Below are 17,195 nucleotides of genomic sequence, written 5' to 3'. Positions count from 1 at the left end.
TACAACTCACTGGGACTTTTCGTATTAATAAGGTTTTACAGACACACTATACTCCCGTGAGATAAGCACAGCAGATTTTATGAGCTCCATTTATAGCTGAATACGCTGAGGTTTGAAAATACAAGTAATTTTCAAAGTTGCATAAGTGATTTGGAAACAGTGAACTTGAACTTCACTTTGATATATCTGAATGAAAGGAGATGGCAGGAAGGGCCTGATTCACTCTCAGGAGTGGAGGCTCAAGGAGCAGCAGCCCGGTACCTACTCTCCAAGGTGTGGTTTCCCAGAAAGGAAGAATTCCTCCAAACAGCTGGGTCCGACAACAATCCTGCAACCATCAGATGGCCTCAGCCTTCACAGCCTGCACACTGTCATGGCCTCAGGGCACTCATCTGAAATCTCACATCAGGGCTCGTGTGGTCCCTTGACATCACCCTTGTGAAGGCTCCAAGTCCACCAGGTGGCTAGAGTTTCTGGACACAGGCACTTAGAGCTACAAGACCCTTTCTCATCTCTCAAGTTGTTTGAAGAAGGCAGAGGCCAAAGAAGCTTTCTCTAAATGGTGCAACCAAGGGAAAAGAATAGCAAACTTTTCTCCACAAATGTTTTGGAAATACACACCAAGCTCTGAATTTTCCACTCACACCAGACTGTGTTCTTAAGCCTCCAAGTGTCTGTACTGCTGCATTTTCTCTCCTTGTCCATGTGCTTATCAGTTCTGACAGCATCACCTTTCTGCTTCTGAAGGTGAGTGGAGGCCACCTCCCCTTCCACACTATTCCTGCCTTCCATTGCTGCCCACCAGCGCTTTGTAATGCTTGCTTTTCATGCCTGACTTTGCTGCTAAAGGAAAACTCCTCCCGACACCATTTCTGAAACCCTGGTACCCAGCACAGTGCCTGGACCAGAGTGACTACTCAATACAAGATTATCGAACTGATGCAATTTTATCAGAGAATCTTTACAGTCATCATGACACTTCTAGAAGAAGAACACAAAAACCTGTATTATCACCTACAAAGAGCTGGCCAACACTGAACGGGCAGAAATTAATGCTCAAAGTAAGGAAATGCTGTCCTGACCCGCTCATCACGACACACTCGGTGCCAGTTGCATTCTTGGCATGTAGTAGGTACTCAAGATGGTTGACTGAAATACAGAATAACTTAAATCTTAGAGTTTATAGAAATGGACAAGTCATTTATCTATACCTCCCCCGCCAACCAAACCCATACTGAATCAGCACTTAAAGAGAACCAAAAATATATATGCAAAAAGAAAGCAGCAAAGCTGTAGCCAGATACTGAGATCCCAAGATTCTTTGCCAGCACATCTGCCACACCAGTTTTGACTCAAGAATGTACCCCTTTGCTAGCTCATGCCTCTGTGTGTTCCTTACCTCTTCTCGCAAATCCCACAGGAGCTACAGGCCCTCCAGGTCCTTAGAAATTAGTACTCTTCTCCATGCCAGGGAAGATTTATTGGGTCTGGAGGCCAAGGCCTAGTTTGCTCATGATGATCAAAAATCATCAGCAAAGGCAAAAAATAAGAGCGAGAGAAGAGGTGAGAACTGTTTTCCGGCAGGGGCAGGGTTAAACATTAACAAGATGGAAAGGTGCGTCTGCAAACCGAGGCTGGGTCTTAACCCAGGAAGCCTCTGGGACTCAGGAAAAAAAAGAGAAAGAAGAGCCTATTAAAGGTGCAATGTGCTAGAAAGCTAACGCAGCCACCATAAACCAACCTAGAAAGACCAGATTGTTTAATCGCTGGCTTGGAGATAAACCAGGAGCAATTAGGTCCATCCTGAAATAAACTTCAGACAGATTTTCAAAAAAGTATTTATTTTCAAAGAATATTTAATAATATGTGAAAGTTCAATCAGTATAATTTTAACTCAAAAGATAAGTTATAAAACTGTAAATACTATCCAAATTCAGACAAAAAAAAAAAGTTTAAAAAAACATGTGAAAGGTTCGGCTCACACCTTTAATAAACAGTGGCTCACACCACTAAACAGTGGCTCACACCTATAATACCAGTACTTTGGGAGGTAAAGGTGGGTGGATCATGAGGTCAGGAGTCCAAGACCAGCCTGGCCAAGATGGTGAAACCTCGTCTCTACTAAAAACACAAAAATTAGCGGGCACGGTGGCAGGTGCCTGTAATCCCAGCTACTCAGGAGGCTGAGGCAGGAGAATTGCTTGAACCCTGGGGAGGTAGAAGTTGCAGTGAGCCAAGATGGCATGCACTGCACTCCAGCCTGGGTGACAGAGTGAGACTCTGTCTCAAAAACAAACAAACAAAAATGTTTAAAAATACTAGAAAAAAAGTACACCCAGAATGGTAAAAATAATAGATATTTTCATTTTCTATAATTTTACATGTATTCCAGAATTTCTAAACTGTACATCCCATTATTCTTTACCTTTAAAATATATATATATATATATATATATATATATATATATATATGTGTGTGTGTGTGTGTGTGTGTGTGTGTGTGTGTATAAAAATCTAATTTTAAAAAGCTAAGAATGAGCCAGGTGTGCATGCCTGTAGTCCCAGCTACTCAGGAGGCTGATGAGGTAGGATCATTTGAGCCCAGGAGTTAATTGTCACTGCACACCAGCCTAGGTGACAGAGTGAGACCCTGTCTCTAAACAAACCAACGAACAGCTAAAAATATAATTACAGACTTAGCTTTTTCTTCTTTTGATGCAATGTAGAAAAATAGCAAAGGAAAAGTTTAATACATTCCGTTGTAAGAAAATTTTGACACCTATATAATGAAAAATACTGTAACTCCAATGAAAAGGAAAAGTCAAAATATAAAAAGGGTTAACATAGTAAAAGCCTCCCAAAATAAAGAGGTAATCAACATGAACAGACAAATAATAAAATAAAAAGCACAATTAACAAGCATATAAAGTTATGGTTTATCTTGAGAAAAACCAAAGAGAGGCAACTAGAATATTAAGATACTAGTTTATAGAATTTACATTGGTCAGCAGTTTTCTATATGATAATACTCATTGCTGGACAGATTATAATTAAATTGATATACATTCAAAGGAGCATATAAATTAATTTAACCTTTCTAGAATGTATTCAGGCCATAGAATTAACAGCTTATGACTATGGATCATGCTACTGTACTTCTAAGAAATAAGAGCAAATAAATAAATAATTCAAAAGAAGAAAAAGACTATATATTTCAGTTTCCCCACATGTAAAATGATTCTCTACCTTACACAGTTGTGATGACAATTGAAATAGGATTGATGAGATAAAGAATATGAGTTCTATAAAGCAATATGCACACAAAGAAGAAAAGCGGGTTTTTTAAATAATTTTAAATTTTACGTTAGATTCGGGGGGATGTATGCAGGCTTGTTAACTGGGTATATTACACAATGCTGAGGCTTGGGGTATGACTGATCCTGCCACCCAAGTACTGAATAGTTAGTTTTTCAACCCTTTCCCCTCTCTCCCCCATCTTGTAGTTCCCAATATTTATTATTGCCATCTTTACATCTATCAGTATCTATTGTTTAGCTCCCATTTGTAAGTGAGTGAGAACATATGGCATTTGGTTTTCTGTTCCTGCATTATTAATTTGCTTAGAATAATAGCTTCCAGCTGCATCTGTGTTGCTGCAAAGGGCAAGGCTTCGTTCTTTTCCATGGCTGTGTAGTATTCATGGTGTATATACACCACATTTTCTTTATCCAAGCCACCACTCATGGGCACCTAGGTCAATTCCATTCTTTGCTATTGTGAATAGCGCTGCAATAAACATACAAGTGCATGTCTCTTTTTGGTAGAAACATTTATTTCCTTTTGGATATATACCCAGTAATGAGATTGCTGAGTTGAATGGTAGTTCTGTTTTTAAGTTTTCTGAGAAATCTCCAAACTGCTTTTCATGGTGGTTAAACTAATTTACATTCCCAACAACCGTGTATAAGTGTTCCCTTTTCTCTGCAGCCACCCCAGCATCTGTTGTTTTTTTGACTTGATAATAGCCACTCTGACTGATGTGAGATGGTATCTCACTGTGCTTTTGATTTGCATTTCTCTGATGATTAATGATGCTGAGCATTTTTCCTTTGTTGGCAGCTTATGTGCATCTTTTGAGAACTGTATGTTCATGTCTTTTAATGTTGTTGTTTTTTCCTTGTTCAATTGTTTAAGTTTCTTAGAGATTCTGGATAGTAGACCTTGGTTGGATGTATAGCTTGCAAATATTTTCTTCCATTGTGTAAGCTGTCTGTTTACTCTGTTGATAGTTTCTTTTGCTGCACAAAAGCTCTTTAGTTTAATTAGGTTCCACTTGTCAATTTTTGTTTCTTTTGTAGTTGTTTTTAAGGACTTAGTCATAAATTCTTTCCCAAGGCTGATGTCCAGAATGGTGTCTCCTGGGTTTTCTTCTAGGATTCTTATAATTTGAGATCTCACATTTAAATCTTTAATTGATTGTAAGTTAATTTTTGTATATGGTATAAGGAAGGGATTTAGTTTCATTCTTCTGCATATGGCTACCCAGTTATTCCAGCACCATTCATTGAATAGGGAGTTCTTTCCCCATTGCTTATTTTTGTTGACTTTGTTAAAGATCAGATGACTAAAGGTATGTAGCTTTATTTCTAGATTCTCTGTTCTGTTCCATTAGTCTATGTGTCTGTTTTTGTACCAGTACCATGTTGTTTTGCTTACTGTAGCCCTACAGTACGATTCTAAGTCAGGTACTGGGATACCTCTGAGTTTGTTCTTTTTGCTTGGGATTGATTTCACTATTTGTACTCTTTTTTGGTTCCACATGAATTATAGAATAGTTTCTTTTCTAGTTCTGTGAAAAATGACATTGGTAGCTTGAAAGGAACAGTGTTGAATCTACAAATCGTTTTGCGCAGTGTGGCTATTTTAATGATATTGATTCTTTCAATCCATGAACACGAAATATTTTTCCATTAGTTTGTGTCATCCATGACTTCTTTCAGTAGGGTTTTGTAGTTCTCCTTAGAGAGATATTTCACTTCTTTGATTAGACGTATTCCTAGGTATTTTTACAACTGTTGCAACTATTATAAATGGGATTGTGCTGTTGATTTGACTCTCAGCTTGAAAATTACTGGTGTATAGAAATGTCATGAATTTTTATACATTGGTTTTGTATCCTGAAACCTTTGCTGACATTGTTTATTAGTTCCAGAAGCCTTTTGGCAGTGTCTTTATAGTTTTCTAGGTATCGCATCATATTGTCAGCAAAGAGAGACAGTTTGACTTCTTTTCCTATTTGGATGTCTTTTATTTCTTTCTCTTGTTTGATTGCTCTGGATAGCACTTCCAATACTATGCTGAATAGAAGTAGTGAGAATGGGTCCTTGTCTTGTCTCAGTTCTCAAGGAGAAGGCTTCCAGTTTTTACCCATTTAGTATAATGTTGGCTGTGAGTTTGTCATAGACGATCCTTATTATTTTGAAGTATGTGCCTTTGATGCCTAGTTTCTTGAAGGCTTTTATAATGAAGCGATTTTGGATTTTATCAAGATCTTTTTTTGCATCTATTGAGATGATCATATGGCTTTTGAATTCTGTTTATGGGTGAATCACATTTATTAATTTGTATATGTAGAATCAACCTTCCATCTCAGGAATAAAGTCTACTTGATCACAATGAAATAACTTTTTGATGTGCTGGATTCAGTTTGCTAGTATTTTGTTGAGGATTTTTCTTTTGCCTCTATTTTCATCAGGAATATTGGCCTGTGGCTTTCTTTTTTTATTGTGTCTTTGTAGGTGTTGGTATCACGGTAATGCTGGCTTCATAGAATGAGTTAGAGAGGGATCTGTCTGCCTCACTTTTTTGGAATAGTTTCAGTAGAACTGGTACCAGCTCTTTTTTGTATGTCTGGTAGAATCTGGCTGTGAATCTCTCTGGTCCAGGGCTTTCTTTGAATGGTAACTTTTTTATTACTGACTCAGTTTCAGAACTTGAAACTGAGTCAGTAATAAAATATATTGGTCCATTCTGGTTTCAATTTCTTCCTGATTCAATCTTGAAAGATTGTGTGTTTCCAGGAATTTGTCCATTTCTTCTAGATTTTCTAGTTTGCGTGAACAGAGGTATTAATGATAGTCTCCAAAAATTTTTCGTATTTCTGTGGATCAACTGTAATGTCGTATTTGTCATTTCTGATTGTGATTATTTGTAACTTCTCTCTTTTCTTCTTTGTTAATCTAGTTACTGGTTTACCGAACTTGTTTATCCTTTCAAAGAACAGACTTTTGGTTCTGATGATTCTTTGTACGGATTTTTGAGTCTCAATTTTGTTCAGTTCTGCTCTGATTTTAGTTATTTTTTTCTTTTTCTACTAGCTTTGGGGTAACTGTTTTTCTAGTTCCTTTAGGTTGCTAATTAGATATCTTTCTAACTTTTTAAAGTAGGTGTTAAGCACTATAAGCTTTCCTCTTAACACTGCCCAAAATAAAAGTTTTTGATGTCAAACTTATTTATCATGGTGAAAATCTGTTAACAACTAAGCATCCAGCAATAAGGAAGTAAGAAAACTATAGTATAGCCACCTGAAAGAATTTATATAATTTTGTATGAATTAATACAGTCATAGGGAAGAAAATACTTGAAATCTTATCATGACAAAAGCAAACTAGAAATGTTATCTGTGTACTCAGATTGTGACTAAAAGGTATGATGCCCAACTGTCTAGAAAAAATGCAAATTGTTGAGACTTGAATACCAGTGACAGGAAAACTGATGCGAGATTAAGTCTTATCAGTTTGACTTCCTTTATTATTTTTTTCTTTGTTTTTGAAATGGAGTCTCACTCTGTTGCCCAGACTGGAGTGAAGTGGTGCAATCTCAGCTCACTGCAACCTCTGCCCCCCAGGTTCAAGTGATTCTCCTGCCTTAGCCTCCTGGGTAGCTGGGATTATAGGCACCTGCCACCACACCCAGCTAATTTTGGGTATTTTTAGTAGAGACAAGATTTCACCATGTTGGCCAGGCTGGTCTTGAACTCCTGATCTCAGGTGATCCACCCACCCCGGCCTCCCAAAGTGCTAGGATTACAGGCATGAGCCCCCACGCCCAACCAACTTCCCTTATTATTTTTATTATGTTACTTGAATAATTAAGGCAAAACTATTGGGGACAATGCTAAAAATACATTTGAACCTTGTGTATCAACTTGATGCACAACATTAACCTGGCTTCAAGGCCTGTCCTAGGAGATCTAGAATTAACAGAACTAAGAGGAAGCCATATGGACATACTTGACTTCACCCCATGAACCAAGAGAAAATCCTCTGTCGAAGGCTAGGAGTTCAGATTGGGAGAACCCCAGCTCTTCATGACCAGGAGGTAGGCAGGTAGACAAGCCCTTGGTATGACTACCAGGGAAAAAATAAAAGGTGCCACTCTGTCCTTTGTCAAAACATTTGGGGCTTTCCTCATCAACTCAAAGAACAGGTTTCTGGGCAGCATCCTGGGAAGAGCCAGAAAATTTCTCTGATAGTTATCCCTCTGACATTTTTATGGCATGAATTTCCTTTGTGGCATGAGGGTTTATGATTATGCAGGCATTCATTTAGTATTTAATTAGTCTGTCTCCTTCTGCTAAAAATATAAGCTTCATAAATAGGAAGCTTATCACCCTTCTTCTCTATTACTCCCAGTGAGTATCTCTAGACACTAGATGGGTGTCTGGCATGTAACAAGCACTCAGTATGTATTTGTTGAATGAATAAACGAGTGAAGGGTTGACAGCTCTTACTTCTGCCATCACTCATGGAAGAGGCTCTTTCTTAGCCCCCTATAGAAAACACTGTGGGCAGTCACCAGACTTTTGGATGACACCTCTTGCCTGTGAATGCTGGTTTGCTGCCATCCTCCAGCTGGCAGCCATGGTATAAAACTTTTTGTTTGATACAGCCCACAGACATCAGAAGACTGCATCAAGCCCAGCTCTTCCTCCCTCACATCAACTGCATCTGTTCAGAAAACCTTGCTCTCGAAGAAAATAAAAATCACTCTCTACTTTTAATTTCCAAAAATCAACCAATTGAAACTAAAGTGGTGTGGCTATCTAGATTTATCATAGGTGATGAGGACTTTCCACAAATAGTCCCTGCTGATGATGAGATAGCAGCACTACTGATCTTCAACCCTCTGTAGAAGTGATAAAGAACCCTCAACTTTCTGGGTGACAAACTTCAGCAATCCTGGCAATAACAGCTACCATTTACTTAGCACTAGCTGTGTGCCAAGCACTGACTGTAGCTTAGGAATGAATAATACAAGCTTTGGAATCAGACTGATCAAGACAAGAACCCAAACTGCCTTTCACCAGGTATATGACCTGGAGCAAGTTATTCAACCTCTTAAGAGTCAAGAGTTAAGGCATCTTTATCTGTAAAATGAAAATAATAATAATAATAAGTCCTACCTCATAGTGTGACTTACAGACTCAGGTAAGATAATCCACTCGGCCTGGTGAGGTAGCATGTACCTGTAATCCCAGCACTTTGGGAGGCCAAGGCAGATAGATCACTTGAGGTCAGGAGTTTTCGACCAGCCTGGCCAACATGGTGAAACCCCATCTCTACTAAAAATACAAAATTACCCAAGTATGGTGGCGTGTGCCTGTAATCCCAGCTACTCAGGAGGCTGATGTAGGAGAATCATTTGAACCCAGGAGGTGGAGGTTGCAGTGAGCTGAGATTGCACCACTGCACTCCAGCCTGGGCAACAGAGAGAGACTCCATCTCAAAGAAAAAGATAATCCACTCAAAGAGATTACAATAGTCACCATCCCTTCATCTGTGGATACCATCACTACCCCCATTTTTATAGGGAGACTGAGACGGGGAAGATAAGTAATTTACCCAGATTAAGTGGAATGGAACTTTAAATATCAGACTTTTTCATGCCTTTGCAGCTCTGTATAAGACGTTCTTCAGCATAGTGTCCTTTCCTATCCTGTTCCCATGGGGGCATGCCCACTCAGCTTCCAGCACCAGCTCAAGTGCTCCTTGACTCTCAAGCCTTCCTTGGCCCCACAGAGATCAGCATGACTCCATGGTGCCCATTCTTCCCCTCATCAAACTTCGTGACATTTATCTGTTTGCAAATCTGTCCCAACCAGACTGAGAGCTCTTGGGCCACAACTAGGAAATGCTCAGTCATGTTTGAATGCAAGAATGAAGCTAGCTCCAGACACCATCCCTCCTCACTGCCCACTGCCTTCAATTGCTAGGATCACCCCTCCCACTTACCCACCTATCACCTGCAGTTGCCAGAATCTCTTTTACAGCACCATCGTTGCAAATGTTCATTTTGTCTGTTGGATACACTAAATGACAGAGAATTTACTACCGCCCCAGACCACACACAACTATGCGAGCAGCTTGCGTCTTAGAAATATCTTAAAATTAAGGAAAAATCAACTTCCCTGTAAAATAAATCCAGCGTTAGGGCTGGGCATGGTAGCTCATACCTGTAATCCCAGCACTTTGGGAGGCCAAGGCGGGCAGATCACTTGAGGTCAGGAGTTCAAGACCAGCCTGGCCAAAATGGTGAAACCCCATCTCTCCTAAAAATACAAAAATTAGCTGGGCGTGATGGCACACACTTGTAGTCCCAGCTACTTGGGAGGCTGAGGTGCTGAATCCAGGAAGCAGAGGTGGCAGTGAGCTGAGATTGTATTACTGCACTCCAGCCTGAGCAACAGAGCGAGACTCCGTCTCAAAAATAAAAAATAAATAACAAACCCAGTGTTTTAAGCTGTACACACTGGAGTCACATACACTCAGATGGACAGCCTCTAACACTTGTTGAGCACATGCTATTTGTCAGGCTCAAAGTGAAGAGCCTCATGTGCATCATCAACGCATTTCATCCTCACAGGACAACACTACCCATGACCCCACTTACCTAGTTGCAGTCATCTTCTCCTCCACCCAAAATACTGTGCTTCACTGCCTAAATACTTTAGCTCCAACACTGTTTCTGTCATAACTCCTAGAGATATCAACATCCACCTATAGGATACTCCAGCTCTCTGGCCTCACAGTTCTTTGACCTCCTCTACCCCAGTGATTGTGACCATGGCCACTCACTCCCAGAGTCACATCTCTGACCTTGTTATTTCCCAAAAATACCTTCCATAATCTTGAGCTTAGGCATCCCATCTCCAATTACCACTCCTGTCTATGCAGCTTATTCCAGCTAGTGCCCCAACTCCAACAAGCTTCTGTGGTTAATTCTACCACCTGTCACTGTTCCTCACTTTCCTCATATTCTTACTTCCCTTTCTTACACAGCTTAAATTCCATGGTCAAAATCATTAAAATGAGTCCCCTGCCCTCTCTTATCACACGTGATTGGCTAAAACCCAATCCTGGTTAAATCCAGCCGGCAAACACGCAACTGAGCTTCGCTAGAGAAAAAATTGCACAACAATGCTTACTGATTTCACTTCAAGTGCATGATCTCTAACTGCCAGGAGGACCTTAATGCTTCTCAGAAATCGTAGGCTACTTTTCCAGTCTATTCATCTGGCGCATACCCACTATTTGACTTCCTCCTTTTAATCTCACTCTCCTGTTCCTAAAGAAAACAAAGCTGCTGGATTAGAACTTCCTCACAGCCCCTAACACAGCCCACTTTATCTGCATTTATGCCCATACACCTCGTTACTATAGATGAACTAGCTATGTCCAACACTTGCAATAACCAACACTTGTCCACTAGATCCTACACATTACTGTTTACTTAAGAAAGTTGTTCTAGAAAACCTCTCCTTTTTTTTTTTTTTTTTTTTCATTAAGTATCCCTCTCTAAAAGATTACTCCCATCAGCATATAGACACACTGGTGTTCTCCTATCTTAAAAAGCAAAAACAAAACACATCTTATGAGTCAAGCAGCCACCACTGGACCCTGATCAGTCTTAGCATCATTAATAGTGAGACACCTACATAGTACATGCCTTCTGATGTGATGTGACATGAGGCGCATGGCACCACCTAATTCTGTTTTTTTTTTTTTTTTTAAAGAGACAAGGTCTCAATTTGTCACCCAGCCTGGAGTGCAGTGGTGCGATTTCCTCTCTCCACAACCTCCACCTCTCAGGTTTAAGCGATTCTCCCGCTCAGCCTCCTGAGTAGCTGGGATCACAGGCACGCACCACCACACCTGGCTAACCACCTATGAAAACTTCTTGTCCGAAACGTTTAATCTGTATATTATCAAGCCTTCACACACAATTCCAGTTTGTAGGAAACACAGAAGAAAGAAGCACAAGTTAAATAACACCATAGGAAAATTATCAGACAAATCCAGATGGTGGGACTTCCTATGGGACAACTGAACTGGTTTCCTCAACAAGTAAATGGGAATAAAAAAACAAATCGCTTCACAGATATAATAATATGTAATACGTAGATCTTGTCTGAATCTTGGTTTGAAAAAAACCTTGGGGACCAATAGGGATATTTGAACATAGATTATTATATGACATCAAAGAATTATTGTTAATTTTGTTAGGTATATAAAAGTATTGTAGTAATATTTTTTTAAGTCCATGTGTAATAGTGAGAGATGAAATATACTTTAAAAATCTACTTTAGGGAATGCTGGGAAGATGGCCGCCTAAGAACAGCTCAGGACTTCAGCTCCCAGTGAAAGTGCAGAGGGTGAGTGGACGCCGCATTTCCAGACGAACTCTTATTGCCCACAGACCAGGAGATACCCAGGCAGAGGGGTCGCCAGCGTCGCAGTCCCAGCCGGTGCGGCTGTTTTGGCCCCCGCAGGGCTGATTCCTCCCGCACGGCTGCTGTGACCACGCCCTGTTGCTGTGGTTCTCCGTACAAAAGCCACTGGTCTGGGAGCCCTCTTAGCTGGCGAGCAGAGCCCTGAGACGGCAGAGTTGCCCATTCATCTGAAATAGCGAGTCAGGCCAGGAGATTCCTAGGCAAAAAATCCGCCAGGAGCCAGCGCCGCAGTTTGAGCCGACTCCGTGAGTCGCAGCACGGGAGATCCCGGTGCCTTTTCAACAAGCGACCGGAACGCGGGGTCATTCAACTTAAAAGAAAAGACTCTGAGTCAGGGAGCCAGGTGATCAGGCTCGGTTGGTCCCACCCCTCCACCCCCAACAACAACGAAAACAAAAACAGTAATTGGAAACCCTCTGGGTTGAGCCCTTCAAACCAAGCACAGCTGAACCGGGACGGTCCAGCTCGGTGGAGGAGGGGCTTCCGCCATTACTGAGACTCTCCACCACTAGGGAGGCAGGCTGCCGTTGCCGAGGCAACCCGCCGTTGCTGAGGCAACCTGCCACAACAGAGAGAGTCCGCTATAACAGAGGCGGGGCCACCATTGCTGAGACAGTTCTAACTACGCCCATATAAAAAGGACTACAGGGAAGAGCTCAGGGCAGCTGGGCGGAGCCCACAGCAGCTCAGCAAAGCCCCTGTGGGCAGGCAGTGGCTAGGCGTGCTGCTAGCTGGGCAGGTCAGACCTGAAAGAAAAATCAAAAAAGGCAGTAGTGCAACGGAAACTCATAAAGCTCCAACTCCCTGGGACAGAGACAGACAACAGGTGGATAAACCCACAAAAATGGGAAGAAACCAGCGCAAAAAGGATGAAAACTCCCGAAACCAGAACACCTCTCCTCCTAAAAGGGATCACAACTCCTCACCAGCAAGGGATCCAGACCGGATGGAGAAGGAGGGTGATGAAATGACAGAATCAGACTTCAGAAGGTGGGTAGTAAGAAACTACAGTGAGCTAAAAGAACATGTTCTAACCGAACGCAAAGAAAATAGGAACCTTGAAAAAAGATTGGACGAACTGCTGACGAGAATGGACAGCATAGAGAGGAGTATAAGTGAATTGATGGAGCTGAAAAACGCAACACGAGAACTTCGTGAAGCATGCACAAGCTTCAACAGCCGAATTAACCAAGCAGAAGAAAGGATATCAGAGGTCGAAGATCAACTCAATGAAATAAAAAGAGAAGGCAAGAACAGAGAAAAAAGCACAAAAAGGAATGAACAAAATCTTCAAGAAATGTGGGACTATGTGAAAAGACCTAATCTACGTCTGATAGGTGTACCTGAATGTGATGAAGAGAATGAATCCAAGCTGGAAAATACTCTTCAGGATATTATCCAGGAAAACTTCCCCAACCTAGCAAGGCAGACCAATATTCAAATCCAGGAAATACAGAGAACACCACAAAGATATTCCTCAAGAAGAGCAACCCCAAGGCACATAGTCGTCAGATACACCAGGGTTGAAATGAAAGAGAAAATGCTAAGGGCAGCCAGAGAGAAAGGTCGGGTTACCCACAAAGGGAAGCCCATTAGACTCACAGCAGATCTCTCAGCAGAAACCCTACAAGCCAGAAGAGATTGGGGGCCAATATTCAACATCCTTAAAGAAAAGAACTTTCAACCCAGAATCTCCTGTCCAGCCAAACTAAGCTTCATAAGTGAAGGAAAAATAAAATCCTTTGTGAACAAGCAAGCACTCAGAGATTTCATCACCACCAAACCTGCTCTACAAGAACTCCTGAAAGAGGCTCTACACATATAAAGGAACAACCAGTACCAGCCACTCCAAAAACACACCAAATGGTAAAAGAGCATCAACACAATCAAGAATCTGCATCAACTAACCAACAAAACAGCCAGGTAGCATCAAAATGACAGCATCAAATTCACACATAACAATACTATCCCTAAATGTCAATGGACTAAATGCCCCAATCAAAAGACACAGACTGGCAAATTGGATAAAAAGCCAAAACCCATCAGTGTGTTGTATCCAGGAAACCCATCTTACATGCAAGGATACACAAAGGCTCAAAATAAAGGGATGGAGGAAGATCTACCAAGCAAATGGAGAGCAAAAAAAGGCAGGAGTTGCAATTCTCATCTCTGATAAAATAGACTTTAAAGCAACAAAGATCAAAAGAGACAAAGAAGGACATTACATAATGGTAAAAGGATCACTGCAACAAGAAGAGCTAACGATCCTAAATATATACACACCCAATACAGGAGCACCCAGATACATAAGGCAAGTTCTTAATGACTTACAAAGAGACTTAGACTCCCACACAATAATAGTGGGAGACTTTAACACCCCATTGTCAATATTAGACAGATCAACCAGACAGAAAATCAACAAGGATATCCAGGACCTGAATACAGACCTGGAACAAGCAAACCTAATAGACATTTACAGAACTCTCCACCCCAAATCCACAGAATATACATTCTTCTCAGCACCACATCACACCTACTCTAAAATTGACCACATAATTGGCAATAAATCACTCCTCAGCAAATGCAAAAGAACAGAAATCATAACAAACAGTCTCTCAGACCGCAGTGCAATCGAGTTAGAACCCAGAATGCAGAAACTAACTCAGAACCGCACAGCTTCATGGAAACTGAACAACTTGCTCTTGAATGTTGACTGGATAAACAATGAAATGAAGGCAGAAATAAAGATGTTCTTCGAAACCAATGAGAACGAAGACACAACATACCAGAATCTCTGGGACACATTTAAAGCAGTCTCTAGAGGAAAATATATAGCAATGAGTGCCCACATGAGAAGAAAGGAGAGATCTAAAATTGACACCCTATCATCAAAATTGAAAGAGCTAGAGGAGCAAGATCAAAAAAACTCAAAACCTAGCAGAAGACAGGAAATAACTAAGATCAGAGCAGAACTGAAGGAAATAGAGACACAAAAAACTCTTCAAAAAATCAACAAATCCTGGAGCTGGTTTTTTGAAAAGATCAACAAAATAGACAGACCACTAGCCAGATTAATAAAAAAGAAAAGAGAGAATAACCAAATTGATGCAATAAAAAACGATAAAGGGGATATCACCACAGATTCCACAGAAATCCAAACCATCATCAGAGATTATTACAAACAACTCTATGCACATAAACTAGTAAACCTGGAAGAAATGGATAAATTCCTGGACACCTGCATCCTCCCAAGCCTAAACCTGGAAGAAGCCGAAACCCTGAATAGACCAATAACATGGTCTGAAGTCGAGGCAGCAATAAAGAGCCTACCACCCAAAAAAAGCCCAGGTCCAGATGGGTTCACAGCTGAATTCTACCAGACATACAAAGAGGAGCTGATACCATTCCTTCTGAAACTATTACAGACAATCCAAAAAGAGGGAATCCTTCCCAAATCATTTTACGAGACAAACATCATCCTGATACCAAAACCCGGCAGAGACTCAACAAGAAAAGAAAATTTCAGGCCAATATCCATGATGAACATAGATGCAAAAATCTTCCATAAAATACTGGCAAACCGATTGCAACAGCATATCAAAAAGCTCATCTACCATGATCAAGTAGGATTCATCCCAGGGATGCAAGCTGGTTCAACATACGCAAGTCCATAAACGTAATTCACCACATAAACAGAACCAAAGACAAAAACCACATGATTATCTCAATTGATGCAGAGAAGGCTTTTGACAAAATTCAACAACGCTTTATGCTAAAAACCCTCAATAAACTAGGTATTGACGGAACGTATCTCAAAACAATAAAAGCTATTTACGACAAACCAACAGCCAATATCATACTGAATGGGCAAAAACTGGAAGCATTCCCTTTGAAATCTGGCACTAGACAAGGATGCCCTCTCTCACCACTCCTATTCAATATAGTACTGGAAGTTCTAGCCAGAGCAATCAGGCAAGAAAAAGAAATAAAGGGTATCCAAATTGGAAAGGAGGAAATCAAATTGTCTCTATTTGCATATATATGATTGTATATCTGGAAGACCCCATCATCTCAGCCCAAAGTCTCCTGAAACTGATAAACAACTTCAGCAAAGTCTCAGGATACAAAATCAACATGCAAAAATCACAAGCATTCCTATACACCAGTAATAGACTTCAAGAGAGCCAAATCAAGAACGAACTGCCATTCACAATTGCTACAAAGAGAATAAAGTACCTAGGAATACAACTAACAAGGAACGTAAAGGACCTCTTCAAGGAGAACTACAAGCCATTGCTCAATGAAATAAGAGAGGATACAAACAGATGGAGAAACATTCCATGTTCATGGTTAGGAAGAATCAACATCGTGAAAATGGCCATACTGCCCAAAGTAATTTACAGATTCAACGCTATTCCCATCAAGCTACCAATGACCTTCTTCCCAGAACTGGAAAAAAACACCTTAAACTTCATATGGAACCAAAAGAGAGCCCGCATAGCCAAGTCAATTCTAAGCAAAAAGAACAAAGCAGGAGGCATCACACTACCGGACTTCAAACTATACTACAAGGCTACAGTAATCAAAACAGCATGGTACTGGTACCAAAACAGAGATATAGACCAATGGAACAGAACAGAGGCCTCAGAGGAAATACAACATACCCACAACCATCTGATCTTCAACAAACCTGACAAAAACAAGCAATGGGGAAAGGACTCCCTGTTTAATAAACGGTGTTGGGAAAAATGGCTAGCCATGTGCAGAAAGCAGAAACAGGACCCCTTCCTGACACCTTACACCAAAATTAACTCCAGATGGATTAAAGACTTAAACATCAGACCTAACACCATAAAAGCCTTAGAAGAAAATCTAGGCAAAACCATTCAGGACATAGGTGTAGGCAAGGACTTCATGACCAAAACACCAAAAGCAATGGCAACAAAAGCCAAAATAGACAAATGGGACCTAATCAAACTCCACAGCTTCTGCACGGCAAAAGAAACAGTCAGTAGAGTGAATCGGCAACCAACAGAATGGGAAAAAATTTTTGCAGCCTACCCATCTGACAAGGGGCTGATATCCAGAATTTACAAAGAACTAAAGCAGATCTACAAGAAAAAAACAAACAAGCCCATTCAAAAATGGGCGAAGGATATGAACAGATACTTTACAAAAGAAGACATACAGGAGGACAACAAACATATGAAAAAATGCTCATCATCACTGGTCATCAGAGAAATGCAAATCAAAACCACATTGAGATACCATCTCACACCAGTAAGAATGGCGATCATTAAAAAATTGGGAAACAACAGATGCTGGAGAGGATGTGGAGAAATAGGAACACTTTTACACTGTTGGTGGGAATGTAAATTAGTTCGACCATTGTGGAAGACAGTGT

The 17,195-nt window shown here is 40.7% G+C and overlaps 1 protein-coding gene across 5 annotated transcripts in view; it reads right to left on the bottom strand.

Moving 5' to 3' along the window:
- Nucleotides 1–17,195, bottom strand: part of ST6GAL1 (ST6 beta-galactoside alpha-2,6-sialyltransferase 1) — a 162,634-nt gene that overhangs the window by 44,535 nt on the left and 100,904 nt on the right. The window contains exon 1 of one of the 5 annotated variants that reach the window (XM_003926998.4): nucleotides 1,400–12,114. The exons of the other annotated variants lie outside the window; for them this stretch is intronic. The gene's annotated coding sequence lies outside the window, so the exon portion shown is untranslated. Of the gene's footprint in view, nucleotides 1–1,399; nucleotides 12,115–17,195 lie in introns of those variants that run through there. 5 annotated transcript variants of the gene reach the window in all.

This window comes from Saimiri boliviensis, chromosome 8, assembly GCF_048565385.1.
Source record: "Saimiri boliviensis isolate mSaiBol1 chromosome 8, mSaiBol1.pri, whole genome shotgun sequence".
NCBI classification, from domain to species: Eukaryota; Metazoa; Chordata; class Mammalia; order Primates; family Cebidae; genus Saimiri; species Saimiri boliviensis.
Note: the sequence above shows the minus strand (reverse complement) of the source record. Positions and strands in the feature narration are given on the sequence as shown.